Raw genomic sequence first — 18,485 nt, 5'->3', positions numbered from 1 at the left:
TCTCTTTTAATCCTTGCTATGGGACACTGCATAATTGCTCATCCAAATACTGGTTTCTACATGATCACAGCCTGATGAAGACCTTTGGTGACTTTCTGCTGTATTTTTCTATATCAGATGTGGTGTGATCATCACTGTAAAAGGAATTCCTAAACTTCAGGCTACTCAACAGAACAGAAGTACTGGCTCATGCAGTATCCAATGTGGATATTCCTTGTTAAGTGTCCCTCAGGTGACTCTCCATCAAGTGGTAGTGTAAGGACACACATTTCTTGAATCCTTTGCTTCCACCATCTAGCTCTTCAGAATCTTTTTCTATTATCCAAGAGAAGGAGTTAAACAAAATGCAACAGGCTGTAGAAAAGATTTGTATAGAGCAGGTTTGCAAGTGACATACAATAACTATCATGGGCTGAAACTCAGTCAGAACACCCCCACCTAGCTGCAAAGGAGGCTGAGAAATGTAGTCTACCTATCTGCCTAAAATGAAGAGAAGACAAGGTTGGATGAACACGTAAAAATTGTTGCCATCCAGATGAAACATAAACACTGCAACCAGACATGAAGACCTTCACTTTTTATTAAGAGTACCTTACATGCGGTAATATAAAAGAGCTTACAAAGTTCTACCTCATATACTGCCTTTCCTAGTCTTCTCAGTAGATCTGATATGCTTGCATTGTTATCCCCAAAGTCCAGAGCCTGAATAAATTGCCCAAGTTATGCAACTAGAAAGTATACAACAGAGTCAGACTCTAGGGACATTCGTGCTGATGGTTGATAGTTACATTGTACTGGAGCCAAAATTGCTATGTTGACTAACTTTACATATATGTCTTAATATCAGGCATCAACATCTGTCTCAAGTATTTACAGTACTTCTATGAGGTCTCAGGTACAGGCACTGTCATAGGCACTGAGACAGCAGGCCAGACACAGTTGAGCTCTCAGAGACCTTACAGTTTCTTCCAGTATTTTCCAGTACAGTTGCATAAAGTTTTCTCATTATACTTAATCCCAAATTTATATAACATGATAGTCTTTGCTCTCTCATACTTACGAACTTTAATTCTCTACTACCCATATCCACTAATTTAGTCTTTATCTTCAAATCTAGGTCAAGTATCAATCTTTTTTCCTAAGTTTATTTGTTCATTTCTTCTAAGAGAGAGACAGAATTAGACTCCCAACAGGATCTTCATACTATGACTCACCTGAACTTGCAGCCAACCTGTATCATGAGTATGGACGTGTCCAGGGCACATAGAGAGATCTCTGGACACAAACCCAGGACCTTCTTATGTAGGTCCCACATGGCAGAATGCTGCGTTACCACTGCACCATCAATTCAGTCCCAAGCACCAGCCTTATTTTCTCCCCAAAGACCTAGTGATTAGGCCATGCTCTGTTATCTTTTTTCTCTGACCATAAACTAGAGTCTGTCACCCACAGTAAAACATGATGATGCTATACCTTATATTATTTGCTTTTTTTTCATATATTCTTTCATCACTGAACCTCATTCAATCAACCTCTCCTCACAATTACTTTCACTTATTTATGCCCTGTGATTGCTATTGAGGGTAGACATATAACAGTCATATGAAGACCACCAGTACATTTGTTGTAAAGCTGTAGATGAAAATGTTAAATTGTTCAGTGTTCCTTTTGTAAGGTCAATTGTGATACATTATTTTGAGAGTGAATTATCTGAGAAAATGTTACTGTTCTTTAAAAACTGAACGTTTTCTTCCTGGTATAATAAATATTACCTAATTACAATTTATTTTGCCCTAGATTCTCCAGAATATGAGGGGTAATCCTTCCTATTTAGTATGTTTGCTTTTGCTTTTTCAGAGCTGTGATTCTTGAAAAACAACTCGGTGACATATATATTAACATCTTTCAATTTATATGTTGGTTAGGTTCCTGGAAAGTGGCAAGTGATTCAAAAACACTTAAATCAAACAGAAACTTTGCATAATAAAAAAGGAGATATATTCTGGTAGGTTTTAAAAAGGAGGCTTTATGCCCCCATTTTTTCCATATCACATCAAATGAACTGTAAACAAACAATATATGTAAATGTATAAATGTATTAAAAATGTTTATTCATGAACAGAAACACAATCTCTGAAACTGTCCAATAGATCTACAATAAACAGAAGGCATAAAACCATTATGAATTCTTGCATACAAAATATTACACACCAAGGTGAAGCATGACGCTCATCTTGCTGATTAATTCACCTTTTTAAATGCATCTGAGAGCCTAGATTTTTACCTTATTGGTGTCAGCCTTTTCCTAATTTCTTTATCTGTGGGCATCCTGGCCCACGTTACATTTTCTATCATAATTTCACATGAGATGGACACAGGAATACATAAAGCATAATCCCCAAATACTTAAAGGATACACTTGGCATGGCGACCAAAAAGGATTTCATGGATACTGGCCAACTAATCACTACACATTATGATGAGACTAATGTCATATGCCGTTGGCCTGGAAACCAGGCAGCGGCCTCAATTAGTGAAGGAACCCTTTACACATCTAAAATTTAACAGAAACTTATACTAGTGCTAAATACTGCTTTTTAAAATCACTTTCTTCCAAACTGAACTAAACCTCATACATGGCCCTCAGACTTAAACTGGAACTATACCCTCGACTCTGCTGAATCTCTGGACTGCCGACTGCAGATCAACTTTCTACACTCATGTGAGCCAATTCCATATAGTAAATCTCTCTCTCTCTGAATATATGTATTTCCTCTCTCTCTTTACATGATGGCTTTTCCTTTTAATTTATTATGAGAAAGCTTTTGAGAACCTAGCATTATAAGGATATTTACCTAGTTACTTTAAATGACTTAGTTTTAGACTTAACAATTAAGTTTTTCTACAAGTTATTTTAATAACTTTTAAAATATTTTACTAAATACTTTGCCACCCATCAACCAACTATTGGGTTGCTGGAAAAGTCACTATGTATTTTATTATGTTTTTCTTTGCAAAAATGCATCATAACTTTCCAACTATCCAATATTTCATCTTATTTGATACTTATTATGTATTAGGTCTCTTTCTTGGTTTTCTGTTCACTTAATTTAAATTTTTCCATCTCTTTGCTAATGCAACTCTACTACAATTATTTTAGCTTTATAATTGGCTTCAGAATCTGGCAGTGTAAGGACCCACTCCTTCTTTTTAAAAAGCTCCAGGCATTTTTTTTTCTTCCTATCTTTTCAGATAAACTTGAAAATTATTATTTAGTTTTCCAAATCAATACATACACATACACATACACACACACACACACACACACAAAACTTCATATTTGGCATTGGATTAGATTTGTAAATAAGTTAGAGCACTATATAAATTTTATTGATTTGAGGGAAATAAAAGGTATTATTTTCTATGATTTCTCCCCCCAAACTACTGACCACAAGCACACCATATTTAGGTTGACCTCACCTGATTAAAAACTTGCAATTCAACCAAAATTGAATTGCCATTGCCTAGCACCATGGTAGGAGCTGATAACTTTAGATCTCTGTCCTGAAACATCGTATGATCTAGTATAAAACCTGTGTTTCAAGGGAGACAACAACAATTTTAATGGGCCTGTAGCCTGCAATACTAACTCCTTTCACCAGCTTTTATCTTTCTTTTTTTTCTATATCCCTTCTCTCTTTTTCATACATTTAGTTTGTCAACATTCTGTATCAAAGATGTTCACTCAGCTGATGTGTCATTTATCATTTCAGGATATAATCATTTATTTTGATCTTCGAAAACCATAAGAAATATACTCTAATTTTTGAACTAAAATCTTCAAGGCAACACAATTCACATTTTACTATTTTTATTGGTCTTTTATGTGCACACTTTTTCTATAGTTATATAAGAAATCATGAAATATTATGTTTTTTCACTTGTTCCCAATGCACACATAGTTGTTAATTTTTGTGTTATTCATGATATAGTACATGCATGTGTATGTATACGTGTGTGAGTAGGATGGGGTGATTTCCCAACTTCTCCCCCACCCAGACCTGTATCTCTCTCTGTCTCTCTCTTGAAATCATTCATGACCTATAACAAAACAAAACAAAACAAAACAACATATCAGGTTGAAGTAAGTTTTATTGAGCATTATTTGAATTATAAAATACTCAATAAATATTGACCAGAAGAGCAATACAAGAAGTTTCAAGGATGTAGCCTGAAGATGTGGGCAGGCATAGAGAAAGACAGAGTTAGAAGCACTCTCTAAAGAGTTCGGTCACACCAAGATCCACTTCCTCCAGTCTCCTAGCTCGTTGGATCTTGGTTGCATTCATGCTCCTGGCACGTTTCAGGCTAGCTGGTCCAGGGGTCTCAACCACTGTTGGTTGCCTTGTGGCTTCCAGTAGTGCATGCTGTCAGGCACCCTACCAACAGCACCCCCACAGCTGGGCCAATTGCTTATTTACAACTAGATGTTTGATTTGGTTTATATGGTCTACCCAGAGATCATCTTTTGCTTTTATTGGTCAAACCTACTATTGTGTGCTTTTATTTTACTAAATGTTGCTTATTAATTCTCAATAATTTATTAATACATTTTATTTTATTAATTCTGTCTAATTAATTCCTTCTTTCTGTTTGATTGTTTTGTTCAGCTTACTGAGTTGAGATAGATCTTGGTTCATTTATTTTCAATTCTTTTTTATTATATAGTAAACACAATTACCAAATGAAAGGCAGGAGAAACCAATTCTGTTTCCCTTCACCAAAAGGAAATTAATTGAGAGTACATCCATGGATATTAGGAATCAAGTGAGCTAAGACTCCAAAGAGCTGAAAATAAATATTTTATCTGAGAGTGGAGCACTTCAATGTATTTGAGAGGTAGAATCATGCCGCAGATAAGGATGGGGCTGGAGAACCAAAGTACAAGTGCCTTCTTTGCCATTTACTACTTCTGTGACCTCAATCAGGGATCCAGACCTCCTGGGCCTTGGTTTACCTCATCCATACAGTGGAGAGAATATACCAACCTCCCTCAGAGTCATTGGAAGGAATGGGTAAGTTTAAACTGTAAATCTTGTAGAACACTTCCTAGGACACAATAGCACTCAAAACATTCTTAGCATTGTTATGTCCTTCTGAGAAACTTCATTTACATCTATCTTCCTTTGTATTTGCTGAGAAGGCAAACTTTATTCTGCTTTGTTATTAGGCTCAATTTCCAAGCTAGTAGCTCTCTGCAGACGTGCTACGCTTTCTGAAAATTAAATTAAATTAATTAAATAAACAAACAAAACAAAACAAATTTCCAGGGTGTATCCCAAAGATGTGAGCTAGGGAAATGATGGGGTCACAATTGGAAGCCGATTATTAAAAATATCTTCAGTGTCCCTGGATATTGTCTCACACTAGCTGTGACATTTAACATGGGCAACCAAGGACCTAATAATTAGAACGGGGGTGGCAGGGGGTCCTGAAGGCCACATGTTTTCCAAGTGTTAACCCCTTAAATGCTGTATCATGGTGAGGCTCAGGGGTCCTGGGTCCCTGAGGCTAAGAGTAGTGGCTATTTATCAGCTTGGCTAATGCATTTAATTATGAAAACACTAATGGTGTGCCCGTGTAAGGCCAGATATCAACGCTCTTATTATTCAATCAACTATTTTGTTTGTTGTCTCTGACCGTGAAGTATCTCTGGAAATACTTTTACTTCTATAAGAGTTTTTCCTATATCTGTTTTGTGGTTGTTGTTTGTTTATAAGTGAGGTATAATTGATTTAAACACAATGCATATATTTTAGATGAACAGTTCTGTGTACTTTGATCAACCTGTACACACAGATAACTTTCATTTTTCTTTCTTGAGTTTTGTTCTGTTGTTCTTGATCCAAACTTGTACTACTGTTGGATGTAAGTCCAACTTTTGGCCATTTCTTTCTAAAACCTGAAATCTTGGTAAGAGTTCCTATTGAGCAATAAGTTCAAATTTTCCAGTTGCTTCTCAGTGAACATAGTTCATTTCTTTGTGAATGCTCCTGATGATTACCTTTAGGAATTTCCTCTGAGCCTGACAGCTTCTGATCTAGATGTGCTTATGTGTTCAGGCCCAGTGCCAGCCTATCCCTGTTTTGTTTTATCACTCTCATCTCATCTGCCTTCAACTTCTAGACAATTTATTAAAACTTGTGATTAAACTGAATGATTATATCATTGCTTGTTTTCCATCACAATTTAGAATAGTCACATAGATGGATAGATAAACTACTTTATAGAGTTATAGGTACTTCTCAGTCAATGAAATGGGAGTGGAAAGGAAGACGTGTATATTTAGTTCATCAATTTAATTTTTTGTAACTTACAAAATTTAAGCCCCTGATTATGACTTTCTGAAAGGACAGACCCTTTATGTATTTCAGTTAATTGAATTCCAGTCCAAATGGAGCCATGAACAAAAAAAAGACAGTCTTTATACCTCCCCTTGCAAGAATTTAATTATATGATTAAACCAGTCTTAAACTGGTTTAATGTGATAACTACTTGAATTAAGTTGTGTTATACTTAAACAATTTAAAAAGTTTAACTCGTGGTGAAATATTGAGTAAAATGGGAAGCTCCTTTAAACAATAAAATTAGAACATCCTACTAAGAATGCTATAATCTTTTTTTTTTTTTTCTGGAGAAATTTTTTTCTATAGGACGTGCGTGCTTGCCACACAGAGAGAGAGAGACAGAGAGACAGAAAGCAAGAAATCACCCGCCAAGGGATGGCCACACTGCAATCCCTTCTCCTCCATTCTCCTCTCAGGATCTTGGGCACGCACGCACACGCACCCGGCATGAGTTTAAGCCACCGGGTCCGGGACGCGAACCGCAGTCAACTATGTGGGAGTCCAGCGACATAGCCATTACGCTAACTGCTGGTCCCAAGAATGCTAGAATCTTTAAATTAATAGCCATACTTCAAAAGGTATAGGATTTTGGTGGGATTTACGTATATGCATGTAAAGAAAAAGAAATATTGTCAATCCAAATGAACTTTGTTAGCATCCTCTGTTTCTTATGCCATGACTTACATTCATATTACAGAATTTAAAAAGAAAAAGGGTTATCAGGGGAATAACAGGTGACATACAAGGAAAGGTACCTGATCAGAATCCACCCAGTGGAGGACTGGATACAGCACACATAGAACTGACAAATGTTATAGATATGAAGATATAAGGGAAGGGGGGAGGAGAGGAGGGGAGGGGAGGAAAGAGTAGATGTTAGATAGGGCTGAGTTCACAGTAGTGGTCTAATGATCTTAGCAATCAGACTAAATTCTGGTCAAAACAGAGTCAGTCAATGTCATTTTTCTTTCACGGACTATCTTCATACCAAGGTTTCTGTTAACCAGTTCATAGATAAGAGAAAGCATGGGCTTCATTTTGGCCTCTTCAACATTACATAGGGCACATCTACATAGGGCACAGATGAAGCAGTTCATGCTCACCAGTAGGTAGTTATCTCAGCCCTACAAAGTGCCTCAGACTTTGGCCCCAGAAAGGGTCTTAATGGGACTAGCAGTTAGTGTAATGGCTATGTCACTGGACTCCCATGTAGTCAACCGTGGTTTGAATCACGAACCTGGTAGCTTAAACTCACACCAGGCACGTGTGCGTGCATGCCCAAGATCCCGAGAGGAGAATGGAGGAGAAGGGATTGCAGCATGGCCATCCCCCTGAGGGGTGCTTTTTGGCTTTCTGTCTTCTGTCTCTCTCTGTCTTTCTGGTGAGCTCATGCAAAAACCTATAGCAAAAACCTCTCCAAAAAGAGATTTTTTTTAAAAAAAAAAGAGTCTTAGTAAAATTGTCTGTCTCAGAAGAATGCTGCCCACAGAAGGGAACTTTAATATGAGTCATGTATCTTAATACTCAGAAGAAGGCATAAAATCCTCAGGATCCTTATATTTTAGTTGGTAGAAATCAAACGAAAAAAAACAGAACATGTCAACTACAAATTAAGACTAGAAAATATGTGGTATTGCTTCCTTCCACACCACTTGCCACACTGCTAAGCAATCATGCACTTTTACCACTAAATACAGACTCAGTCGCAGAATTCTCTGAGCAGGGTTTCAGGATACATGTTATTGGCACTCTAGGTAAAATCCTGTTTGACATGATGACATAAATGCAAATTGTTTTATGATTAAACAAATAACACTCATATTTGACCTATATTTCGTAGTTTATAAAGGCCTCTCACGTATTTTACATCATAGTTCACAATAACAGGGCCAAATGAGAAAGTTCTGAATTAAGTGGAAGTTCTCGTAATGGACAAGTATGTGAACTTGAGCTTTAGTTTTATATAACTAGTGCTCTTCCTATTTTTACTATATCACACCTGAATACACACACACACACACACACACACACACACACACACGAACCTGTACATACACATGAAAATGTATATTAAGAAAAAACTGTATATGGATTTCAAAACTTTCTTATATCAAAATAAATTTGTATTTTAATTCAATTTTCCATGAATTTTTTGAAGTCCCTGCACACATGACAAATAGGTATCACTAACATCATTTTGTAGATGAAGAATCCAAGACAGAGTTTAGGTAACTTGTCAATTAATTAATTTAGTTCAAACAGAACAGAGCTCGAATTAAATTCAAAATTTGACTTCAAATCGACTTCATACTTTCCTGATAATGCAACTATGTCTCTAAATATAGAGACTAATTAATTAATTCAAAGTAAGGAATTTACACACAACAATCAAATTTTCTTGGTGCCCAAAACATGTAGGTTTGAAGCCGTTCTTCTCAGCATTGCATATAATATTCATACCCCTTAACATCCTATAATGAGAAATATTTTCCCTCAGTTCCTTTACGGAGATACACGTCTCATTCATGATCTCATCTGCATTCCTCAACACACTGAAGCATCCTCACTTATTTGCTTTTCTTTCCCCAAACTGAGAAGAATCTAATACATAAAAATAAACCCACTGTATCACCAACTTTCACACACAGAGATCACAAAACCTACTTTTCCCATTTTTATTTGTGATGCTCTAACCTTCTCTAATATCAGTGTCAATGTCATAATTGTTTAGGCTTAAAATCTTATTCTTTCTTTTTTAGCACAAACACATTTATTTACTAACCAAAGGAGTGATCCTAATTACATCAACACTTGGAAATAGTTGCATGTAAAATGTTTGTGATAAAGGTAATTGAACATAGTAATGAAAAAAAAAGTAGTAAGGAGATTTGCTCATTGAACTGAGATGTTCATTCTCAAAGCTAAATCCTGTCTGAAGTGATGATGGAATTTTTATTCTACTTTTTCATAGACTCAAGTACAGATAACATTATTCATGACACAGTCCACCACTAATTTTCCATTTTGCAATTTTCTTGTTATTGTGCTTTCTTTCCCATTCCATTCTTGATGCTGAACCAATGCAGTCCTTAAAGTCACAGACAGTGTGCTTTTCTGCCATCAGCTGTAGTTTCTTCAGACTTTTCTCCCAGGGTACAAGAAAACTGTGAGCTTTGACATTTTTCATTGCTTGCTCAGATATGGTCATCTCTACCCCACCATGTATCTCTCCTCTCATTCTTATGAAAACCACCATCACATGAGTGGTTCCTTATCTCTGACACAAATTGCCATTATATTAGGACTCTATGCGTCTAGAAATCCTGGTTCTAGTCTATATTTTGACACGAATTGCTGAATAATTTTTTTTCAATACACAGTTCTGTCTATGTCTCTCTGTTGCCAGTAAACCTACTTTAGCTACCATAGTCCAGGATCCTTTGGCTTGGCACTCAAGGCTTTTTATGATTTAGACCAAATCAAATTATCAAGTATATTCATAACTATTTTCCTTCATGTCTTATTTACTAATTATGCAATCTTGATGAAGCATTTCCAGTAACATGATTCTCAATTTCATCATCCATTGATTTTATATATAATTACACACACACACACACATATATGTATATACATAATTGCACATAATGTACACAGAATACATTAAATGCTGCTAGTAATAAAATAAAATGAGGGTCAGAAGTAGCATGGAGGTTAAGGCATCTAGATCCCATATTGCCAACAGTGTGGTTCAAGTCCCAGACCCAGTGGCTTAAAAAACATGCCAGGCCCAGTGCACATGTGTATGTATCAAATGTCCCGAGAGAAGAATGGAGGAAAAGTGATTGTAGCATGGTCATTCCCCTTGGGAGGTGATATCACACTTTTCTTTTCTTCTTTTCTTTTCTTTTTTCTTCTTTTCTTTTCTTTCTTTCTTTCTCTCTCTCTCTCTCTCTCTCTCTCTCTCTCTCTCTCTCTCTCCAGTGAGTGCACATTCTCTATGGCACACTAAGAAAAAAAATTTTAAATTATGTAATTACTGGAAAAATGAAGTGAAATAATTTATATAAAACTCCTTGTGAACTATACAACAATCTACAGATGAGAAGAATTCTGTTGACTAGGTTTAGAAGAGTTTTTACATATACTGCACCTTCAAGTTCTAATAGCAACTCTAGTGCTTCTGCTTCCGTGGATCTGTTCCTGAACACCAGTTGCTAACAATTCCTTCACCTCCAATCTGCCCTTACCTAATATTCACTGACAACACCTATGACAGTTACTGCTATTGTCTCTGTGCATGTTCTATTCCTCCTGCCAGACTGGAAGAAACCTGAAGACATAGGCCCCACAACTGTATCTTTCAAAGTGCACACCAGAAAACTTTTCCACCATACGTGATTCATAAATCTTTTAAAATACCTGATGTATTTTATACAGTTTATTCAGATGGACATTTAGTTATGAACATATTCCATAGCAGCTTGGAATTTGTCTATCAAATACTCAAAACCTAGAAGTTCAAAGTACACAATAGGCTGAATGATTTGCCTAAACTAAAATAGGTAGGGAAGAACATTTGAAGGGAAAGAAAGGATCCATAGCACTTGCAATGAACCATTATGGTGGTTTTAAAACAGGTCCACAAGTTTCTGACATATCTCCAATCAAAAAGAGCCTTTTTCATCTCCATGAAAATAGTGTGTTTTTAATTTTTTAAGAGAGACTTTGGCTATAGAATGTATGCACTCACCAGAGAGATAGAGAAAGACAGAGAGATGAAAAGAGAGATATCACCCCCTGGGGATATGACCGTGCTGCAATCCCTTCTCTTCCATTCTCCTCTCAGGATTTTGGGCACACATGCACACATGTCCAATGTGAGTTTCAAGTCACCAGGTCCAGGATTAGAACTAACCAGGTGGGAGTCCAGCTGTATAACCATTATGCCATCTACCAGTTCCTCCGTGACTCTAATAGAAGAAGCAAAAGTGATGTTGTGTAGATTAAAAGGAATTTATACAAGACAACACAGCCCCTGCTTCTCTCTTGTACTTTTGAGATTTTCTCACTGAAATTAAACCATTACATTGTGAGGAAGCTCAGGCCACATACACAGGGTTTCAAAAAGTTCATGGATGGAGCCAGCCAGTGGAGCAGCAGCAGTGCAGTGCTCTGTGAACTGACCCACATGAGAAGGTCTAGTTCCGTACCCCAGACCTCCATGTGCATGCCCAGCACACATGTACCCATGTTCCAGGCTTGCTGAGGCTGGGGTTTATAGTGATATGGAGGCTATGTGCATGCATACAAATGAGAAAAGAAATAAATGCAAAAGTTTTTTAAGTTCATGGAAAGTGAGTACTATAAAACAAATATGATGTGGATTTAAAACATTTTTGCAACAAAATAAACCATTTTTAATTTCATTTTCACAGGAACTTTTGGAATTCCCCTCATAGGTGTTCTGACTACACTCATAATGGAAATCCACCTCGACCCATGAGTGAGTGAGCACAATGACTCTAACCAATCCCTTTGGTGTCTAGTGAAACAGGGAAAAGCTGTCCCCACTGAGTTCATCTCAAATTGTGAATTCATGAGCAAAATAAATGTTACTGTTTCTTGACACCATTAAGTTTTGGTAAGGTTTCTTACATAAAAGTAAATAGCAAAAACAAATGTATGTGTGTGTGAGTGTGTGTGTGTGTGTGTGTGTAATTTATTTTCCCCCTCAAAAACAACCTATCAGGGCCAGGCTGTGATATGGTAGTTAAGTCAGCTGGATTTCACATGGACGATTTGATACTCAGACTCAGTGTCTTGAAAGAATACCTGTGTGTGTGTGTGGGTGTGAGTCTGTGTGTGTGTGTGTGCGTGGGTATACCCAGAATCCCAAAGGGAGGAAGAAATGAAAGAGAGTGGATTGTGGCAAGTGACTATTCAACATGGGTGGTGCTTTTTCACTTTCCCCCTTCCTCTCTCTTTCTTTCCAGTGAGCACACATACTCTCTGGCAAATTTAAAACAAAAATGAAGAACAACCTAACAAGAAAGAGCTTAGTGTCAACTATTTATATAAAAAGAAGAAAACCAAGACTTAAAGAGAGTAATGAAAAAATGACCAAGCTTTGGAGTAGATAGTAAATAACAGCTAAAATTTAAGTCCTAGTCAGTGAAGGCCAAAGGATACATATTTTCTTCAACTACTACTTTCTCTGAGTTCTTTCAAAAAGAACTATAAATTTTGTGCCATATTTAAAATTTTCAAAGGAAGGGGAAAAAAAAAGCCCAACCATTTAATTAAAATATGCATTTAATGATAAAAGTCAGTTTTCTTTCTGTTGTTGTTGTGTGTTTTGTTTTGTTTTTGTTTTTTACAGAAAGATTTCTGCTATAGGGCACATGCACTTGCAGGAGAGACAGAAGCAGAAAGATAGAAAATGAGAAATCAATCCCCAGGAGCATGGCCATGCTGTAATCCCTTCTCCTCTATTCTCCTCTCAGGATTTTGGGCTCCCATGCATACATGCCTGGAATGTTTTTCAGACCACTGGGTCTGGAACTTGAACCTCAGAGCTGTTCATGTGGGATCTGGCACCTTAACCACTATGCCACCTACTGGTCCAAGGAGCCTCATTTCTTATATATCCATACAACAATATGTCTTTAGAAAATTTAGTAAAAGATCTCAACACACTTTCCCTAGAAATCCGAGCCCTTAATTTGATAAAATACACTAACACTTCAGTCACTGTTTCTGCTCTTTCAAAGTGGAAATTACATCCACATGCACACACACACATCCACACAAAGAATATATATGTGTATTTATATATACAGATGTATTAAAATTCTCATGTCATTCTTCCATATTTGGAGGTCAGCCCTGTAATTATACTGCACAAACCAGAAGTCCTGGTTTTGGTGGGAAAAGGCTACCTCACACCCATTAGCATTATGAATGAAAATGTGATAGTTAAATAAAGGTCATTTCCTCTCTGCAAAGCAGAATCTGATGCATAAATAAAATGGACAGGGAATTTTTAACATTTACTTAGGATCTGATTATTCTGATATACTTTTAAAACTGCCTCTTTTGGGACCTGATGGTGGTACAATGGTAAAATGAAACACTCTTCTAAGCTGACCCACCTAAGGAGGTTCTGGAGTTGCATCAGGAGACCTCCCTGAGTAAGCCCTGTATAAATGTGTCTGTTATCTGAGTCTGGCTGAGGCCAGTGATGAATCATGCCCTCAAGATCCTGTTGGAGTGCTCTCCCTCTCTCTGTCTTTCTCTCAGAATGAATGAATGAATGAGACACAAAGGTTATAGTTCTTTTGAAAAGAACTGGGGAGAAAGCAAAGATGGAGAAGAAAATATGTAACCTTTAGCCTTAAGTTGACTAGGACTTGAGTTTGGCCCAATTATTTACTATATACTATAAGACTTTGGGCACACTTTTTTTTAACTTTCAATGAGCCTCAGTTTAAAAATAAAGTTGCCTTTTTCTGAAATATAGTGTCACTTAAAAATCTTCAGTCTTTTCAGCTATAGACCATACAAAAGGAGAGCGTGGCTATCCTCATGCAGAACCTCCAAATTACCTTCCATTGGCCCTCAAACTTTAATGCCATGCCCCCAAACGATAGGTGACAAAATAAGATAGAACAAGTTAGCACAAAACAAACCAGTGCTTTATTTAAAAGAAGTAATAATAGCTAGCATGTACTACATATAATATGTGAAAAGTGCAGTGAATATACTTCCACAGCGTCTGGGACACGTCACTTATCTAATCCAAAAAATGAACCTATTTTATAAGTACCTATTATTGTGTCTGAGAGCTCCAAATAGCTGCTCCTCTCTCTTCCCTTCTGATAATAATAGAACACCCAAAATTTAGCAGAACACATGGTCACCCAGAAAGAAGCTAGATTTGCCAGCCGTCCTAGTTTGAGCATGTGACTAAGTTCTAGCCAGTAGGAGGGAGAGAGAGAGAGAGAGAGAGAGAGAGAGAAAGAGAGAGAGAGAGGAGAATGATGAAGCAATTGTGGCAAAATGTTAACATTTGAAAAACCGGGGAGATCATAGAAATTCTTTGTATTATTCCTATAACATTTCGAAGTCTGAGTCATGTCAAATTAGGAATTTTTAGAATAAATAAATAAGTAAATAAGACTCTAATTATAAGTCGATCATTTCTATAAGTTATGTACAAACTCACTTTCTTGTGGTTATTAAAAATGGCAGCCCTAACATAAACCATGTATACACCTTCATGGAGCTTACAGACGATTCAAAATAACATGAAATCTTTTTTGATTAAAAGTATCCCTATTAGATTAAGAACTAGGACTCTAGAACTAGAGTGCTTAGGTTTGATTCCAGCTTTATCTATTGCAATTTGTATAAATCAAGAAAGATATTTTACTGAGCCTCAGTTGCCTTGACTACAAAGTGGACATAAAAGGGTCTACCACATGGAGTTGTAAATGTAAAATTAGGTAATATCATGCCCAATATAAGGCTAAGTGTTGAAAAATATTCATTTTTATCTTTACATTATAAAGTATATGAAAGTTTAGCAAGGGAAGATTGTCTATCTGTGGAGGCACACTTTCTTTTCACAAATTTATTAAATTAAAATAGGAGGAAGATAGCCCATCAGAATTTATAGTGAATAGCAAAGTCTGTTGCAAGTGTAACAGAATTGCAAATATAGCAGCAGATGTTGGAAACAGAATATCTCAACTAAAAGTACTTGAGACATTTTGAGTTGTAGTCCCTGAAATTATCTTGCAAAGTAAATATGCATTATCAACCAAGATAGTCTCTTCTCACAGATAAATGGATTCTTTTGAGATATTATGCTTTACTTTTTAGCTTTATCATTTATTTTTCTATCAAACCATTTCAAGCTGATACACATACTTTTGTGTAAAGAGTTTTCAACTATAGCACATGTAGTAAAGCTAAGTTTAGATGACAGAGATAACCCATATGATGTCTGCCTGTTCAATGATTATTATGTAAAGAGTATAATTTTGATTCAGTTATTTGCAGATCATATGTTTCAGATAGGTTTTTATTGTGTTAGTCATTAGCCCACCCTTGGAAATAGCTCCTCTCTTATTTCCTCAATAAAAGCCCAAGATGATGGGTCATTATTGGACTCAGCTAATTATGACAACTAGTCAGCACTTGCCTCCTTCTCTTGTAATTAGCCTTGGCCATATGACCTAGCTCTGGAAATAAAATGTATGGATCTGTACCTGGGAAACTTTTTTCTTTTCTGATTAAAAAAATAATAATAAATTTTAAAAAAAAAAACGGAAAGAGCTAGTACCTTGCCCTTATAGTTTCTTTCTAGCTTGAATACATATGTACATGGTAGTCAAAGCTACAGAATACTTCTTGCAACCAAAAAGCTGTAAGTGTAGAAAAAGTCAAGCGAGTCTGACCAATTACACCATCTAAGTACTAAATTAAAGACAATAACTATCTAAATCAAATTTCTCAAGCATTTTCCCAAGTTTATCTGCTAATTTCACAGTTGGGTTCTCACAGCCACGGAATAGACTAAGAATCGGAGACAGTAAAAAATCAAATGACCTGACCCCTTACTTCAAAACATGTCTAGATTTCAAGAACAGATTAGCAGAAGGAACAGTAGGAAGAAAAGGTGAAAGTTAGGATTCAAATTGATGGCTCACTATATGTTAAGTTCCAGCTTCCCAAATGACAGACAACTTGATCCTCTAAGCTCTGACTTTGACTGGCATAAATATCTGAAGGGTGCAAGCTAATAGGTTCCATATGACAACAGACAAAAGTAATACAGACTCTGGTGGGCTGGACCATTTTGCTAACAGAGGAAAGAAGTTCATTTGCATTGAAATAGTAACCCCAAATTAGCTGGAACTATGACAACCTGATCCCTCTTTTATCTGGGACAAAAAAAAAGAGAGAGAAAGAAAAAAAGCCTAGGAGAAGAGACAGCGTCCCAAAGAAGGGCTTTTGAAGAATTCCTGCAGAAGCCTTCCCATAGGAACTAGGAACTAAGTAAATTACAGGGCTAGTGGGGGAAAGATTTAGCTTATTAAGCACAATGGTGATCAAGGGTGTGATGATAACAGCTTTAGGGAAGCACAATTAAATATGGACTCGCCCACTGGCACCTCATAGATGGCAATACTTAGCGAAAGTCAGCTGAAGGGATGCATCCAGTTGATTCCGCAGGAAGAATAGCTTCATAATCATCCCTAAATGGGGCTAAAAGAAGAAGGAGTTGCTGTTCTGATTGTAGATACTTAACCAGGAATTTCCTTCAGTTAACGATGATGGCTTGAGCATACTCAGGATTTGTGGGTAATAAGCTATTATTATGGTGAACAATGTAGAGTTTTGTTTGTAGAGTTTTGTTTTTGTTCTTTAATTTGTCAGTGCTCACCAGAGAGAGAGAGAGAGAAAGAGACAGGGAGAAAGGAAGAGATAGCACCCTCATGGGGAATGGTCAAACTGCAATCCCTTCTCAATTTTTCCCTCATTTTAGAATTCTGAGTACACATGCACATGCTCCCAGAAAGTTTTTCAAGCTGCCTGTTCCAGGACTCCAACTGTAGTCGGCCATGTGGGATCTAACTCACATAACCACCAGGCCATAGGCTGGCGCATAAAGTAAAATTTTACAAGTTATAAGATGAGAACAGTAGCTTCCTACTGTAGATTTTGCAGAACGTTTTGATAAATATTGCATGTTTACCTTATTATTAAAGGTGAATTTCTGCACAAGTGCTATATGGAAACTGCATGTGGCTGGATGAAAAACACTTCATTTGGTTAAATGTCTAAGATCAGCATTTCTTCCCTCCCCCAAACCCCCTAAATTCTAGTATCAAGTTGATCATCAAATTATCAAACCCAAACATGATCACAGTCTCTTCATCATAAGTTCCTGCTTACTTGATCAATATTTTAATAAATCCTTGACAAGAAAATGTTGTCTGGCTATTCTAAGGATATAAGTCTCAAGAACTAATTCAAGTTCTTTCCCGAAAGCAGTTTGCCATAAATTGTTTGTTTTGTCTTCTTTTCAAACAAGTGACTTATTTGGTGACAAAATGATTCATAAGTCAGTTTCCAAGACCTTAACTGAGTAATCATTGTGAGTGGCCTCAACAACTCGGGCCAAAAACCTCATACAAAAACACCATTGTGAAAATATGTCTTTACCAATAACTGATGTACTACTGACTGGATTGACTTGCTAGTTGTATTTCACATTTTTAACTTTCAGTAAGAGTTGTAGATACTGCAGTGTCTTGGGGCATTTTACCCAGCAAGTTCATGTCCAGTTAATTAGCAAGATGCTTGTATATTATGTGTGCTAGTAAAGCGTCCTTCTGCAAGTGACAGTAACCAAGTGAAAACTGGTCTAAGCAAAAACAAACAAACAAACAAAGTATTGTCATTTACAATACAAGATATTTTGTAAAGAAAAAAATTATCAAAATGGCAGTAGAAACAGTTACATTTCATTTGAAAGCTGCTCCCTTAATTTCCAGCTCATGAGCAAAAATACTGTCATTGTTTCAAAATTTTAAATCTTAACATGACTGAGCCAGGAAAGCCACCCTTATATAAACTCCTCCACAAACAAGGCAATTCTAAAATTTAACCCACATGGTAACTTTTTAAAGATGCTTCAATTGAGATAAGACATTGGTATGATGATTTCCCCATACTCATACACAAAAGAATTATGTTGCCTTGTTTATATTAAAAGAGCACAACAGTTAATCTCTCTATTGTGGAAAATCCCCTTAAATAGTCTCTTTTCCATATAATGTTATTTGTCTTGAATTTAATTTTATGTGGCATTAATATTGCTGATCCTGTTGTTGTTGGTTTACTTTGACTAAGATATACTTTTTCATCTTTTCTATGACCTAAGTCACTTCCCCACCTTTTTTATTTAGTTATTTTTCCCATGACCGAAAGCGACAGATATGGTGACAGGCACCCCAATAAGGTCTACAAGCATAATCCGCCCCCCCCCCCCCGCCCCGTGTGGCC

At 36.6% G+C, this 18,485-nt stretch overlaps 1 long non-coding RNA gene across 1 annotated transcript; it reads left to right on the top strand.

Moving 5' to 3' along the window:
• The first annotated feature begins 2,588 nt into the window (after positions 1 to 2,588).
• On the top strand, positions 2,589 to 11,907 carry LOC114008054 (uncharacterized). The gene is made up of 3 exons (XR_003549620.1): positions 2,589 to 2,722; positions 4,989 to 5,075; positions 11,846 to 11,907. It is a non-coding gene; the product is annotated as an uncharacterized LOC114008054 (long non-coding RNA).
• Positions 11,908 to 18,485: the final 6,578 nt, after the last annotated feature.

The sequence above is a fragment of the Tupaia chinensis genome, unplaced genomic scaffold (assembly GCF_000334495.1).
Source record: "Tupaia chinensis unplaced genomic scaffold, TupChi_1.0 Scaffold000037_3, whole genome shotgun sequence".
Classification (NCBI taxonomy): domain Eukaryota; kingdom Metazoa; phylum Chordata; class Mammalia; order Scandentia; family Tupaiidae; genus Tupaia; species Tupaia belangeri.
This window is presented reverse-complemented; position numbering and strand designations above follow the sequence as displayed.